General features: G+C 34.9%; 1 pseudogene; it reads right to left on the reverse strand.

Annotated features, from left to right (window-relative positions):
• Nucleotides 1-337: 337 nt before the first annotated feature.
• On the reverse strand, nucleotides 338-1,205 carry LOC104681171 (annotated as a pseudogene).
• Nucleotides 1,206-15,681: the final 14,476 nt, after the last annotated feature.

A 15,681-nucleotide genomic window follows, 5' to 3' on the forward strand; every position in this document is an offset into this window, starting at 1 on the left:
CAGGGGCTTAGCACCCTCCAGCTTCCAGCAGAGCGAAGGGAGCAGGTTTTTCTTTTATACCACAGAGCTCGGTGGTGTTGATTCCATACAGTTTTTGTTGAGACAGGAAGGGATAAAAATGAACTTCGAACAGAAAGGGGTAGAGACTCTTTTCCCATTGTATTCTGCTCAAGGTATTTCCCGCCAAATAAGTTGAGAACCATGGAGTAGAGAAAACAGACCTCAAGAACAAGGCGACTGAGCACAAGAGAAAAAAAAAAAAAAAAAAGACTGCAACTTGCTCCCAGGGACTGGAGAAAATTTTAAAAAAGGAACGTTGGAATCCATCAGTGTTCTATTAGTCATCTTCTCCTTCATCCTCCTATCCTTCCTCCCCTTCATCATCATCTTCATCTTCTTCACCTTCATCCTCATCCCCTTCTTCATCAATATCTTCTAATCCTTCCTCCTCTTAATCATCATCATCATCTTCTTCTCCTTCTCCTTCTTCATCATCCATAGCAGGAACCAACTAGTAGTGTAATGGGTTTGACCAAATATCATCTTTGATGACCTCTCCTAACTCATCAGGACCTGCATCAGAATGGTCAGTAAACCAGGTAAAGAAGCTCTCTGGTTCCTCATGCTGCCTCTTCCTGCTGGCTTTATTCTGCGTTTGACTTGAACGTTTCATCAAATCCTTTCCAGATTTCCATTTGATTTTGGTGGACTTTGAAGATGGATAACCACTCTCATTCAGATGAAATTCTTTGGAGAGAACTTTATTTTCAAAGTAAGGATTTTCATCAAAATAAAAATCTATTCTGTAACCTGATTTAATATCTTCAAATTCTGTCAACTCTGGTCAAATAATGCAGTGCCTCTTCGTCTTCCTCCCCAAACAGTGCAGACACTTGTGGATGGTTGACAAATGTTGTTACCCAAATATTTGGGATTTTGGCGATCAATTCTGACCTCTTCTGAAAAAATGGTTGGTGGAGTATGTTATATTTCTGTTCTACTTTCAAAATCTCCTCACTGGCTTGTTCATTAAGTCTGTCTATTTCATTTTATACTTCATCAATGTGTTCCATGGCTTCTTGCTGTTCTTTTTCTTCCTTCTTCGGCAAGCCTGCAGAGGCCGGTGTCTCCTCCGGTCCCAGAGCAGGCGGTGGTCTTGGTTTCTTCTTTTGAGGCAGGAGTGGAGACTGCCGTTTAGGGGCCATGTTGTTAGGGAAGTCCTAGAACCAGACCACGAGTCTCCTCGCCCATCCGGAAGCAGGCTGAATACTGGAAGATTTTTATTATTTTATTTTTATAGCTTTTTTATTTTTAATTTTTATGAGTACATAATGGGTGTATATATTTATGGGGCATATAAAATGTTTTGATAGAGGCATGCAATATGAAATAATTAACCACTTCAAAGAGAATGGGGTATCCATTTCCTCAAGCATTTATCCTTTGAGTTACAAACAATCCAATTACACTCGTGAAGTTATTGAAAAATGTACACTTAAGTTATTGTTGATTTTAGTCACCTTGTTGTACTATCAAATAGTAGGTCTTATTCATTCATTTGACAATAGAATTGAATTGCTAGTTGTGGATTTTTGCATCTATATGATTGGGATTTATTTATTTATTTATTTATTTATTTATTTATTTATTTATTTATTTTGAGATGGAGTCTCACTCTGTCACCCAGACTGGAGTGCAGTGGCGGGATCTCGGCTCACTGCAACCTCCACCTCCCAGGTTCAAACAATTCTCCTGCCTCAGCTTCCCAAGTAGCTGGGACTACAGGCGCCCACCACCACACCCAGCTAATTTTTGTATTGTTAGTAGAGACAGGGTTTCACCATGTTGGCCAGGCTGGTCTCAAACTCCTGCCCTTGTGATCCTCTCACCTCAGTCTCCCAAAGTGCTGGGATTACAGGCATGAGCCACCACACCCTGCCTGTCTGTATTTTTTTTAAATGTGTCTTTGGTTTTGGTATCAAGGTGATACTGGCCTCACGGAATGAGTTAGGGTGTATTCCCTCCTTGTCAATTTTTTGAAATAGTTTCAAGAGTTTTGGTTTTAGTTTTTCTTTGCATGTTTGGTAGAATTCAGTTCTGAATCCATTTGGTTGTGAGTTTTTTTTTGTGGAAGAGTTTTTTTTTATTATTATAGATTAAATCTCACTACTCATTATTGATCTGTTCAAGAGATCTATTTATTTGTGGTACAATCATATGAAAAGGTTCTATGTTTCCAGGAATGCATCCATTTCCTTTAGGTTTTCTAGTTTGTGAGCCTATAGTTGTTCATAATAGTCTCTGAAGAACTTTTGTATTTCTGTGGTATCAGTTGTAATGTCTTCTTTCATATTTCTGATTGTGTTTATTTGGATCTACTCTCTTTTCTTGGTTAATCTGGTAATGGGTTTATCAATTTTGTTTATGTTATTGAAGAACCAATTTTTCATTTCAATCATCTTTTGTATTTTTTTGTCTCAATTTGATTTAGTTCATCTCTGACCTTTGTTATTTCTTTTCTTCTGCTAACTTTTGTGTTGATTTTTTTTTCTTGTTTTTCTAGTTCCTTGAGGTGTGATGTTAGATTAATTTGTATTTTTTTTTACCTTTTTTGATGTAGATATTTAATGCTATAAACCTCCCTTATATTATTGCTTTTTCTGTATCCCAAAAGTTTTGATAAGTCATTTTTTTCATTTATTTCAAACGTTTCTCTAATGTTTTTCATTTCTTCATTGACCCAGTTGTTACTGGAAAGGGGTCCCGATCCAGACCCCAAGAGATGGTTCTTGGATCTCAAACAGGAAATAATTCAGGGTGAGTCTGCAGTGCAAAGTAAATGCAACTTTATTAAGAGAGTAAAGTGGTGAAAGGACAGCTACGCCGTAGACAAAGTAGGACGTTCCCGAAAGTAAGAGGAGGAACACATCCACCGTAGTTACAATGCTTGTGTGTGTGTGTGTGTGTGATACAAATAGATCTTGGGGAGATGTGTTCTGATGCAAGGGTTTGTGATAAAGGATTAATTTTCTTAATTACCACATTTTGCAAGAATCAATATTATTATCTTTAAAGCAAAATTAGGAATGCCCCTGTTCTCCAGATATGGGGGTATCTGGACATGCCCAAGTCTGGTTCTGTTTCAGTAAACCTCATTAATTTGTTCCCTTAACAGTAAACCTCTAGAGGCTAGGAATTTCTAATTTTCTGGGAATGCAGCCAAGTGAGTCTCAGTCTCATTTTCCTAGTCCTCACTCAAAATGGAGTCACTCTGGTTTGAAAGCCTCTGACACAATGATTGTGCAGGAGCATGCTATTTAATTTCTCTGTATTTGTTTAATTCACAAAGTTTCTCTTGGTATTCATTTCTAGCTTTATTCCACTGTGGTGTGAGAAGATATTTGATGGGGTTTTAATTTTTAAAATATATTGACTTGTTTTGTAGCCTAATATGTGATCTATCTTAGAAAATGTTATATGTACTGATAAAAATAATTTGTAGTCTGTAATTCTTGGTAGCATGTCATGTAAATGTCTGTTTAGTCCATTTGATCTAAAGTCTAATTTAAGTCCAATGTTTCTTTGTTAGTTTTCTGTCTCAATGATCTATTTTGAGCTGTTAGTGGGGTGTTGAAGTCCCCGACTATTATTGTTTTGCTTTCTGTGATTTTTTTTTTTTTTTTTTTTTAGGTTCAGTAATATTTGTTTTGTAAATTTAGATACTTCAGTGTTAGGTACATGTATATTTAGAACTGTTATATCCTCTTGCCAAATTGATCCCTTTATCATAGAATGACATTCATTGTCTTTTTTTAATTGTTTCTGATTTAAAGTCTACTTTAGCTGATATAAGTATAGCTACTCCTGCTCACTTTTTGTTTCCATTTGTGTGAAATATCTTTTTCCACCCCTTTACTTTCAGTGTGTATGTACCTTTATTGGTTAGATAAGTTTCTTTTCAGCAGGATATAGTTGGATCATTTTTTAAGTCCATTCTATCAATCTGTATTTTTTAAGTTCAGCATTTAGTCCATTTGTATTCAGGGTTAATATTAATATGTGATTCATTATCCTGGTAATATTGTTAATTGTTTTCTAATTGTTTTTACAAATTTTTGTTTCCCTTTTTTTCTCTTTTTGTCTTTGTGGTTTCAGAAAATTCTGTCATGTTGCCATTTCATTTTTTCTCTTCCTCCTTTGTGTGCTTGTTGTCTGAGAACTGTGTGTTTTGTACTTCTATGGGTTTTTATGATGGTGAATGTCAACCTTTCATTTCCATATTTAAGGCTTCTTTGAGCATTTCCTGTATTGCTAGTCTAGTGGCAAATTCACTTAGCATTTGCTTATATGAATAAAACTTTATTTCTCCTTCATTTGTGAGGCTTATTCCAAATAAAATTCTTGGCAGACAGTGTTTTTCTTTTAGCACCTTAAAAATGCGGTTTCATTCTCTTATGGCCTGTAAGGTTTTCTGCTGGAAAGTTCAATGTTAATCTAATGGAGTTTCCTTCATAGCTTACTAGATGCATTTTTCTTGTTAATTTTAAAATTATTTCTTTTACTTGAACTTGAAATATTCTGAATACAATATTTGATGGTAAAGTAATTTTTGCAATGTGTTTGCCTGAGTAGCACTGGGTTTCTCTACCTCAATGCCTAACTCTCTTGCTGAACTTGAAAAGTTTACATCTATTACTTCCTTAAAAATGTTTTCTATAACTTTTATCTCTATTCCCCCACAGTAATACCAATAATTTGTAAATTAATCAATTTATTTAGTCCCAGATGTCATAAAGACCTTTTAAAATCAACTTTTAGACTTTGTTATCAAATACTCCTGAATGCAGGAACAGCATAATAGGAGATACTCAGTGCCCTGGATTACGACACTTAATTGAAGTAAACCGTGATGTAAATAAAATAAATGTTGAGATGGATTGTTTATCCAGTGAAATAATGAGTTTACCTCTTCTTGCTGATGGAGTAGCAGTTAATACTGACAGAAAAGAAGAAATTTCAGATGTTGTGATAAGAAGGAAAGTAAATTTTCCAATTACACCTCAGAATGTTCTAATGGGTAGCTCTGAAAAAATTACACTATGACAAAATAACATTTCACAAACTAACATTTCTCAGTCAGTTCTATTTGGTAATAAAAATCTCATTACGGAATGCCACCTTGTTAATTCATTTAGCTGGAGAGGAGACATCAAGAACATACCAGACACATTTCATTTGGTAGTAACCTGATTGCCTTTTCACCTTTAAGCCTCTCTGTGTAGAACAATCAGAAGAATTTTAAATTTAAAACTAAAACAAAATACTTCCTTCCATATTTTTAATGCTGCAATATATTCTTTTTTTTTTTTTGGACAGGATCTCTGTGTGCAGACTGGAGCATGGTGGCATGACCATGGTGTGCTGCAGCCTCAACCTCCTGGGCTCCAAAGGATCTGGGACTACAGGCACACACAGTTATGGGTGGCTATTTTTTTTTTTTTTTTAGTTTTGTAGATACAGGATCTCACTAAGTTGCCCAGGCTGGTCTCAATCTCCCGACCTCAAGCAATCCTCCTGCCTTTGCTTCCCAAAGTGCTGAAATTACAGGCATGAGCCTCTATGCCTAGTCTGTAATATATTCTTTAGACTATTAAAAATTTGGATAATATGTATGTATATTCACTTCTATTGAATCTACTTGTGTAATATCTGTTTAAATGTTAATCATTAAATGAACTGTATGTTTTCAGCTATATATCTCAGCAATATATTCCAATTTAGATACAATACTGTTTTTCAAGGGAGGTGGAAATAGTTTGTACTTTAACCATGCAAAATAAAATTGTACTTTGAAATAAATTGATTTTTAAATGTTACAACAACTTTGCATTCTTGGGATAAATCTGAGATAATAGTTTATGATCCATTTAATATGCTGCTGTACTCAGTTGACTAGCATTTTGTTGAGCATTTTTACATCTGTTATAAGAGATATCAGACTGTGTATTTTTTTATTTTGTTTTCTTTGGTCTTCATATCAAGATATTATTGGACTAAAATAAAGAGTTGGGAAGTATTTCTTTCTGTTCTGTTTTTGGAAGCATTTATAAGTAATTGGTATCAGTTATTTAAATGCTTGTTAGAATACAATAGCAAAGTCTTTTTTCTGGGCCTTTGTGAGTATATTTTTGGTTAGTAATTTAATCTCTGTGCATATTCTTCTTTTCAGGGTTTTCCTTTTTTTTTTTTTTGAGTCTCTTTCAGCATTTTGTGTTTCTCTAGGAACTTTTCTGTTTTATGTAAGCTATTCAATTTGTTGGTATACAATTGATTATAGTATTCCTTTAAAATATTTGACAAATTTCTGAATAGTTGGTAGTAATGTCCTCTAATACTTTAGCTGTGGAATCAGGTCTCCCTTCCTTCATTCTTGGTTAATTGAACTACAAGTTTTTCAATTTTGTTGAATTCTTGAAAGCACCAATGTTTTGTTTTGTTACAATTCTGCATTTTTTTCTATTTTAGATTTTACTAATTTCCAGTATAAACTTTATTCTTTTTTCAATATGCTTACTTTTAGCTTTGTCTTTTTTCCATTTTCCTAAGGCCGTCGGTTATATTATTGATTTGAAAACTTTCTTCTATCTGAATATAGACATTTTTACCTACATATTTCTCTCTATGCACTATTTAGCTACACCTCATACATTTTTGAATGTGTTTTCTATTTTCATTTATTTCAAATTATTTTCTAATTTTCCTTGTGATTCTTTATTTGACACATTTGCTGTATAGAAGTGTATTGTTTAATTTTTACATTTGTGAGTTTCCCAATTTTCTTTGTTATTGGTTCCTAGCTCCATTCCATTATAACTGAAGAAAAATAATTTGTATTATTTCAATCCTTATAACCTTATTTGTCATTTTTTTGTTCTCTTTATTTGTTCCTTAATTTTTGTTACCATCTGCTGTCATTACTACAGACTTACACAGCCTTTGTCTCACCTACATCCTTCATGATATTATTTACACTAATATCACATATTTATTTGCTACATAATGCAGAATGCAATTATATACATGTTGTCTTATACAATTGATTTTAAATTAGTTAAGAGAAGAAATAAGAACTATCTGCTTTTGTGTTAATTTTTCAATTGCAGAATTACCTTTGTTGTTGCTCTTTGTTTTTGTATGTGTACATAAATTATTGTCTGCAGTCACTTGCTTTTATCTTAAAGAACGTCCTTTGCTATTTATTATAAAGCAGGTTTGCTAGCAACACATTCTCTTAATTTTTAAATACTTTTGAAATGTCTTTATTTTGCCTTCACTGTTGAAAGATATTTCTCCTAAATATAAGATTTTTGATTGCCTTTTTTTTCTCTCAAAGCACTTCAAATATGTATCTCACTGCTTTACAGTCTCCTTTGTTTCTGATAAAAAGGCACTTTTTAATCTTATTGGAGTTTCATTGTAAGTTATAAATAAGTTTTCTCTTGGTGATTGCAAAATTTTCCTCTTGTCTTTGATTTTCAGCATTTACATTATAAAGTTTCTTTGCCTATTTTTCTGTTTAGCTTACATAGCATTTCTTGAGTTTCTAGAATGTGTTGATTAAAGTTTTTCATCAAATTTAGAAAATTTTGAGCATTATTTGTTCAAATATTATTTCTGCTTCTTTTACTCCTCTCTGTTACTTTCATTACTAGTATGTTTGTGTGCTTAATGTTCCACATTTCTGTGAGAATATGTTCATTTTTATTTATTCTACTTTTCTTTTAATTTTTGATTTATATAATTTCTATGAATTTATCTTCAAGTCTACTATTTTTTGTATCATGAAGCATCTTTAGTAAATGTTCATTTTTCATTATTGTGTCTATCAATTCCATAGTTTTCATTTTAATAACTTATCTCTTTATGAATATTCTCTGATGAAACATTGTCAATTACCTGTTTGATACAGTTTGGATCTGTGTACTCACTAAATCTCATGTTGAGTTGTAATCCTCGATGTTGTAGGTGGGTCCTGGTGGAAGGTGATTGGATTATGGGGGCAAATGTTTCATAAATGGCTTAGCATCATCCTTCTTGGTGATGTCCTCATGATAGCGAGTTCTCATGAGATCTGGTTACTTAAAAGTGTTTCACAGCTCTCCCCTCTCTCTTTTGTTCCTGCTCTGGCCATGTGACATATCTGCTGTCCTTTTACTTTCTGCCATAATTATATGTTTTACGAGGCCTCTCCAGAGCCCAAGCTTATGCTGCTATATTTCCTGCACAGTGTGCTGAACCTTGAAACAAGTAAACCTCTTTTCTTTATAAAGTACCCAATCCCAGGTATTTCTTTATAGCAATATGAGAAAAGACTAATACAGAAAATTGGTACCAAGGCTTAAAGCATTGTTATCAAGATACCAAAAAATGTGAAAGCAGTTTTGGAATTGGGTAAGAGGTAGATGTTGGAAGTGTGTTGAGGGCTCAGAGGAAGGCAGAAAGATGAGGGAACGTTTGGAAATTCCTAGAGACTGGTTAAATGGTTGTGACTAAAACACCAATGGTGACATGAACAATGAAGGCTGGGCCATAGAGGTCTCAGACAGATAAGAGAAACTTATTGGGAATTGGATGAAAGGTCATTTTTGTTATGCTTGAGCAAAGAATTTGGCTGCATTGTACTTCTGCCCTACAGATCTGTGAAATGTTAATGTTCAGAATGATAATTTAGGGTATCTGGTGGCTGGTGAAAGACATTTCTAAGCAGCAAAGCATTCAGGAAGTGTCCTGGCTGCTTCTAACAGCCTATTCTTATGTGATATGCATGAGTAAATCAGTGATCTAAGGCTGGAACTTATATATAAAGTGTAAGTAGAGTATAGAAGTTTTGAAAATTTACAGCTTGACCTTGTGGTAAAAATAAAAAGCTTATTTTCAGGCGAAGAAAACAAGCAAGCAGCAGAAATTTTCATAAGTAAAAAGGAGCCACATTTTAATAGCCAAGAAAATGGGGAAAAGGCCTCAAAGGCATTTCGAAAATCACTGTGGCAGCCACTCCTATCATGGACCCTGAGGCATAGGAGGACCAAATAGTTTATGGGCCAGCCTAAGGGTCCCACTGCCCTGCATAGTGTGGTTACAATGCAACCTGCATCCCAGCCATTCCAGCTTCAGCCATAGCTCAAAGGCACCTAAGTACAGCTTGAGCTGCTGCTTCAGAGGGTTAAAGTGGAAAGTCTTGGTGATTTTCACATGGTATTAAGCCTGTGGGTGCACAGAATGTAAGAGTAAAAGGCATGGGAACCTTGACCTAGATTTTAGAGGTCATTTCCATGTATTGAAAACCCTGAATGTCCAGAAAGAAGCCTGCTGCAAGGGTGGAACCCTCATGGAGAACCTCAAATAGGACAGTGTGAAGTCAAAAATGTGGGTATGGAGCCCCCACACAAAGTCCCCACTGGGGCTTTACCTAGTAGAGCTGTGAGAATAGGTCTATTATCCTCCAGACCCAGAAAAGTTAGATCCACTGACAACTTGTACCCTGCTTGGCTTCTGGAGAGGCCTCATAAAACTGACAATCGTGATGAAATGTAAAGGAAGAGCAGACATATTACATGACCAGAGAAGGAACAAGAGAGAGAGGGAGGAGGTCACACATACTTTTAAATAATCAAATCTCATGAGAACTCGCTATCATGAGGACAGCACCAATGGGGATGGTGTTAAACCATTCACTAAACCATTCATGAGAAATCTGCCCTGATGATCCAATCACCCACCACCAGGCCCCATCTTCAATACTGAAGATTACAATTCCACATGAGATTTGGTGAGGACACAGATCCAAACTGTATAATTTCACTCCTGGTATCTGCAAATCTTATTTCCTCACATTGCAAAATACAATCATGCTTTCCCAACAGTCTCCTAAACTCTTAACACATTCCAGCATTAACTCAAATTCCAAGGTTCAAAGTCCCATCTCATTTATAAGTTGGAGCTAAATTATGAGAACACCATGAAAACAAAGAGGAAAACAACACACACTGGCGCCTATTGGAGAGTGAAGAGTGGGAGGAGGGACAGGATCAGGAAAAATAATTAACAAATATTTTGTTTAATACCTGGGTGATGAAATAATCTGTACAAGAAACCCCCATGAAACAAGTGTACTTATGTAACAAAGCTACACATGTACCCCTAAACTTAAAATAAGAATTGAACATTTGAGGTCAGTGTTTGAGATTAGTTCTGACCCTTTAATGCCACTTAGTTGTCTTTCCTTGGTTCTCTTTGGTAAACTAGCTGGACTACAATTTAGCCTTTATCTCTGATGAATTCACTTCCACTGTTTTTGAGCACACCCTTAGGCTTGAACTTCTTCACACTCTGTTGAAAATAAATGTCAGTTCCTTTGAGAAGAGCTTCAGAGCTCTCTGTTTTATGGTCCTTTTCCTCGGGCAAATTCTATTAACAATGACTAGGGGCAGGGACAGTTATGTCCTTCATTCTGAGTGACATCTCTGTTATTGGAAATGAGCACACAGCAGAGAGAGATAGTCGTAGATTCTGTTCTTTGTGGCTTGTCTTTCCAGTTTTAGAATCTTTGCTTTATAAATAAGCTGGGAAATTATAATAAAAAATGTGCCAGTATTGTCAGTGCACTGTGGCCAAGTTAGAGCTTCTTTCCTATATGAGTGGGGGCTGGGTGAAAGAAAAAAGCCCTCTCTTTTTAGTTGCAATAATCAAAAACATAGCTTCAGTAATAGGTAACTGGGGAGACAAATGATAAATGGTGATGTTGTGCCCCTCTTGGAAGACACCATAGCTCTCCAACTGGGAACTGAGGGGAAGACAATTTTGATATTGCTGTATTTCTGTAGAGTTTTTCTCATGCTGAGTTAGGAGGGGAGTGGCGGAAAATGTAGTACGGTTCAAATAAAACAGATTTTTATGTTCTTTAATTAGGTTTTATATAGTAATGGTTTTTCATTTGCTGTCTGTATCTAAGAACACTTTCCAAGACTTTAAATGTTTTTTTAAATATAATTTATCCCAGTTTAACTGGAGAGTTGGCCTATACTACTAGGAATGAAATCTTACAAGGTTGCTTCTTAATCATAGAAGAGGCAGTAGCTCCCTTGGTGGTTTAGTTCTGCAGTATGACTGCAAATTGTTCCTGAAAGTATAACCTAGAGTTTATTTCTTCAGTAGTTTGAATTAGTTGGTAAGCCATTCCCTTTAATAAATTCATTTCTGCTAAATTAGATAAAATTGATTTCATTTTCTTCAACTGAACATTTACCAATAGACTTCAAGGTACTCAGAGTATGCTGATTAAATAGTGATCTAAACAGCTTGTTGCAGGTCTTCATTTCACATTGACAAGCATAAGTCTTGACCTTTCACACCTGTGTGATTTTGCATTTATGTATTGTGTCTTTTCAAATCAGGTGACCCTAAAGAAAGTATTCTTGTTTCCAGAATCATGGATACAGGTAAGATTTTTGTCTGAAATTTACTCTCTTGCTAGCTAATTTTTCTATGCATATCTCTTTAATGTCTTTATTATATCTCTCATAATTATTCTGGATAAGGTAAGCTTAAGCTGTTTCTGAATTGTGCTTGGTTTTGACTTCTGATTTCACTTTATTTCCAACCAATGACTGATTATGTTACACCTTATACCTTGCTCACAATTAGAAGCAGATTCTTCACCAGCCAGTTAACTTCAATGGCCATTTTGAATGAGAGATTTTACTGTTGTCTGAACTGTAATCAGGGAAATATAATTACCTTAGAGTCATATCGTAGAAGTACTTAGCATTCAAGTACCCCTCATTAGCTAGGCTTCAATCTCTGACCCTTTCATGGGCCAAGTCTTAGAGAATAGTTCATCATTCAGCAAGTTGGTGGATATATAATGCCCAGGCTAGCTAACAAGCAAGGTCTTTATTACAGTGCACACAACAGCATTATTGTTGCAAACGTCTTCTGATAAATGTAATGATTCTAATTCCTTTTTTTTAGAAGAAAAAATGGTCACATTTGCCTTTACAGTCTCTTGTTAATTAATAAACATTATTTAGTAGAGAAGTTATAGGTTCTTAGCAAAATTGAGTATCAAGTTAAAAGAGTTTCCATCTGCTTCTGATCTCACACAAGGACAACCTCCCTCACTATCAACATCCTGACTCAGAGTGGTACAATTGTTACAATCAATGAACCTACATTAGCAATTAATTATCAAAGTCCACAGTTTACATTGAGGCTCACTCTGGGTGTTGTACATTCTATAGATTTTGACAAAGGTATAATAACATGTATTTACAATTGTGGTGTTGTACAGAATGGTTTTCCTGCCCGAAAATATTTTTGTGCTCTTCCTATTCATATTTCCCTCCCCTCACAACCCTTGACAACCACTAATCTTTTTACTATCTCTATAGTTTTTCCTTTTCCAGAATGTCATATAGTTGGAATCATACAGTATGTAGCCTCTTTAGATTGGGTTCTTTCACTTGGTAACACGCATTTAGAGTACCTTCATGCCTTTTCATAGATCAATAGCTCATTTATTTTTAGTGCTCAGTAATACTCCATTGTCTGGCTGCGTCACAGCTTATGTATTCAATACCTACTTAAGGACATTTTGGTTGCTTCCAAGTGTTGGCAATTATAAACAAAGGTGCTCTAAACAATTTTATTCAGGTTTTATGTGGAAATAAGTTTTTAATACTTTTGAGTAAATATTAAGGAGTGTGATTATAGGATCTTATGGTAAGAGTATGTTAAATTGTCTAAGAAACTACCAAACTACCCACCAAAGTGGTTGTACCATTTTGCAATCCCAGCAGTAATGAATGAAAGACCCTGCTTTTCTACATCCTCAGCAGCATTTGATGTTGTGAGGGTTTAGATGTCAGCCATTTTAATAGGTGTGTACTAGTAGCTCACTGTTGTTTTAATTTGCAGTTCCCTAAGAAAATATGATGCTGAGCATATAATATTTTCATGTGCTTACTTGCCATCTACATATATATTTTTATAAAATATCTGTTCAAGTCTTTTGCTCAGTTTTAAAAATTGAGTTGCTCCATATATTACGATTGAGTTTTATAAATGTTTGAAATGCTTGTTCCTCGGTGCTGTAAAGAAATAGCACTTGAACATAAGTTTAATTTCTTCAGCAAGGCCATTTTAACTTTCTGCAGAAAGCATACACTTGCCAGCAGTTTTGCCATGAAAGTACAACAAACAAAGGAGACAGGGTCATTTATAACCTGATGCATCCACCCTCCTGCTTTGTCCGGTTTCCATTGGCTGGAATGTGACCTCGCACTCTGTACTTTTCCCCACTGGCTAGCAACTTAGAACTTTTTAAAGGAGGCAAAGACAGAGGAGAAAAAAAGAAGGAGGAAGTAACTTGTGGAATGTCGAGAAAGGTAAAAACACCTTCAAAAAAGGAAGAGGAAAAGGCTATGACCTAATGTTTGCTTGGACCAGTATAAGCATGCCAGGGCAAATATTTAGGCTAAATTGTGGGAGCTAAGAACATAAAGTACATTGATTTCTTTATTAAGGCCAGCAGATATTTAAGAATATTAGCACAGGTCTTTGAATAAATTTTGTTTATAAGAGAAGTTACTATTTATTCCTAATTAGATGGGGAGGAAAGTCTTTGAAGAGGAACTTCTACTTCACTTTTTACATTAACAGTCATTTATAAAATGTGTCTTTGCCAAATACTTTTTTCCAGTTTTGGCTTGCCTTCTCATTTTCTCGAAAATGACTTTTTTTTTTTTTTTTTTTTTTGAGATGGAGTCTTGCTCTGTCGCCCAGGCTGGAGTGCAGTGGCCGGATCTCAGCTCACTGCAAGCTCCGCCTCCCAGGTTCACGACATTCTCCTGCCTCAGCCTCCCCAGTAGCTGGGACTACAGGCGCCCGCCACTGCGCCCGGCTAGTTTTTGTATTTTTTAGTAGAGACGGGGTTTCACCGTGTTAGCCAGGATGGTCTCGATCTCCTGACCTCGTGATCCGCCCGTCTCGGCCTCCCAAAGTGCTGGAATTACAGGCTTGAGCCACCGCGCCCGGCCTGAAAATGACTTTTTAAGAGCAGAAGTTTGTAATTTTAATGAAGTCCAGCTTATCTATTATTTATTTCATAAATCATGACTTTGGTCTTGTAAAAATTATCACCATACCCAAAATAATCTGGTTTCTCTTTTCTGTTATCTTCTAGATGTTTTATAGTTTTGTGTTTTGATGTCCATGATTTGTGTTTCATGAAAGATATTAAGTTCTGTGTCAACATTCTTTTATTTTAATAGACAAGTCCATAGATTCCCACACATTTGTTGAAAATACTACGTTTGCTCAATTTTATTGCCTTTGCTCCCTTGGTCAAAGATTAATGAACTACATTATGTGGGTTTATTTCTGGTCTCTGTTTTTAGTGACATTTATCCATTTGTGCTTTCACAAATCGAAAACTGTCATTATTACTTTAGCTTTACGGTGAGTCTTGAAGTCAGGTACTATCAGTACTCCAGATTTGTTCTTGTTTAATATTGAATTGACTATCATGAGTTCTTTACCTCTCCATATAAATATTAGAATCAGTTTTTCACTATTCACACCACTCGCTGGGATTTTGATTGGGATTTGTTGTATATACAGATAGATCAAGTTAAAAAGCTCTAGCATATTAAAAAGATTGAAGCTTTCTATCTATAAACATGGAATATATCTCCATTTATTTAATTATTGATTTCTTTATTAGAGTTCTGTAGTTTTAAAAAATATAGCTCTTGAACATGTGTTGTTAAATTTATACCTACGTATTTTATTTTTGTGGGTGCTAATGTAAGTGGTAATGTGATTTTAATTTAAAATTCTATTGTGTCTTTTTTTTGCTGATATATAAAAAGTCAATTGACTTCAGTAAATTAAACTTATATTCTGCAACCTTGTTATAATTGCTTATTAATTGATTCTTCTGGATTTTCTACATAGATATTCATGTCTTTTGTGAACAAAGAGTTTCATTACTTCCTCTTCAGTCTGCATAATTTTTATTTCCTTTTATTGTCTTTTTGCATTAGAAAGAAATTCCAGGATGATGTTTAAAAGCGGTGGTAAGATGGTATGTCCTTGCCTTGTTCCTGATCTTAGTTGATAAGAATCAGGTTTTTCACTATTAAGATGGTGTTAGCTGTAGTATTTTTTGTAAAGTTACTTCTCAAGTTGAGAAAGTCCCCCTCTGTTACTAGTTTTTTAGAGTTTTTATTATAAAATGATATTAGATTTTGTCAGATGCTTTTTCTGTATCATTTATATGATCAAGTGTTTTTCATCTTTAGTCTGCTGACATTAGGGAGTTTTAAGTATTCTTGACATATTGACTACTTTATCCTTATTTAACATCCCTCTTTAAAAACTTTCTTGATTCTGAAGTCTTCTCTGAGGTTAATACAATTACTTCTGCCATCTTTTCATCAGTGTTATTATGGTATATCTTTATCCATCCTCTTAATCTATATGTGTTTTTATATTTACAGTGGGTTCTTTTTTCTGGTCAAGTTTTGTTTTTATATCCACTCTGACAGTTTCTGTCTTTAAATCAGTGTATTGAAACCATTAACATTTAAGGTAATTATTGATGCAGTTGAATTAATATTT

The sequence above is a fragment of the Rhinopithecus roxellana genome, chromosome 7 (assembly GCF_007565055.1).
Source record: "Rhinopithecus roxellana isolate Shanxi Qingling chromosome 7, ASM756505v1, whole genome shotgun sequence".
Taxonomy (NCBI): domain Eukaryota; kingdom Metazoa; phylum Chordata; class Mammalia; order Primates; family Cercopithecidae; genus Rhinopithecus; species Rhinopithecus roxellana.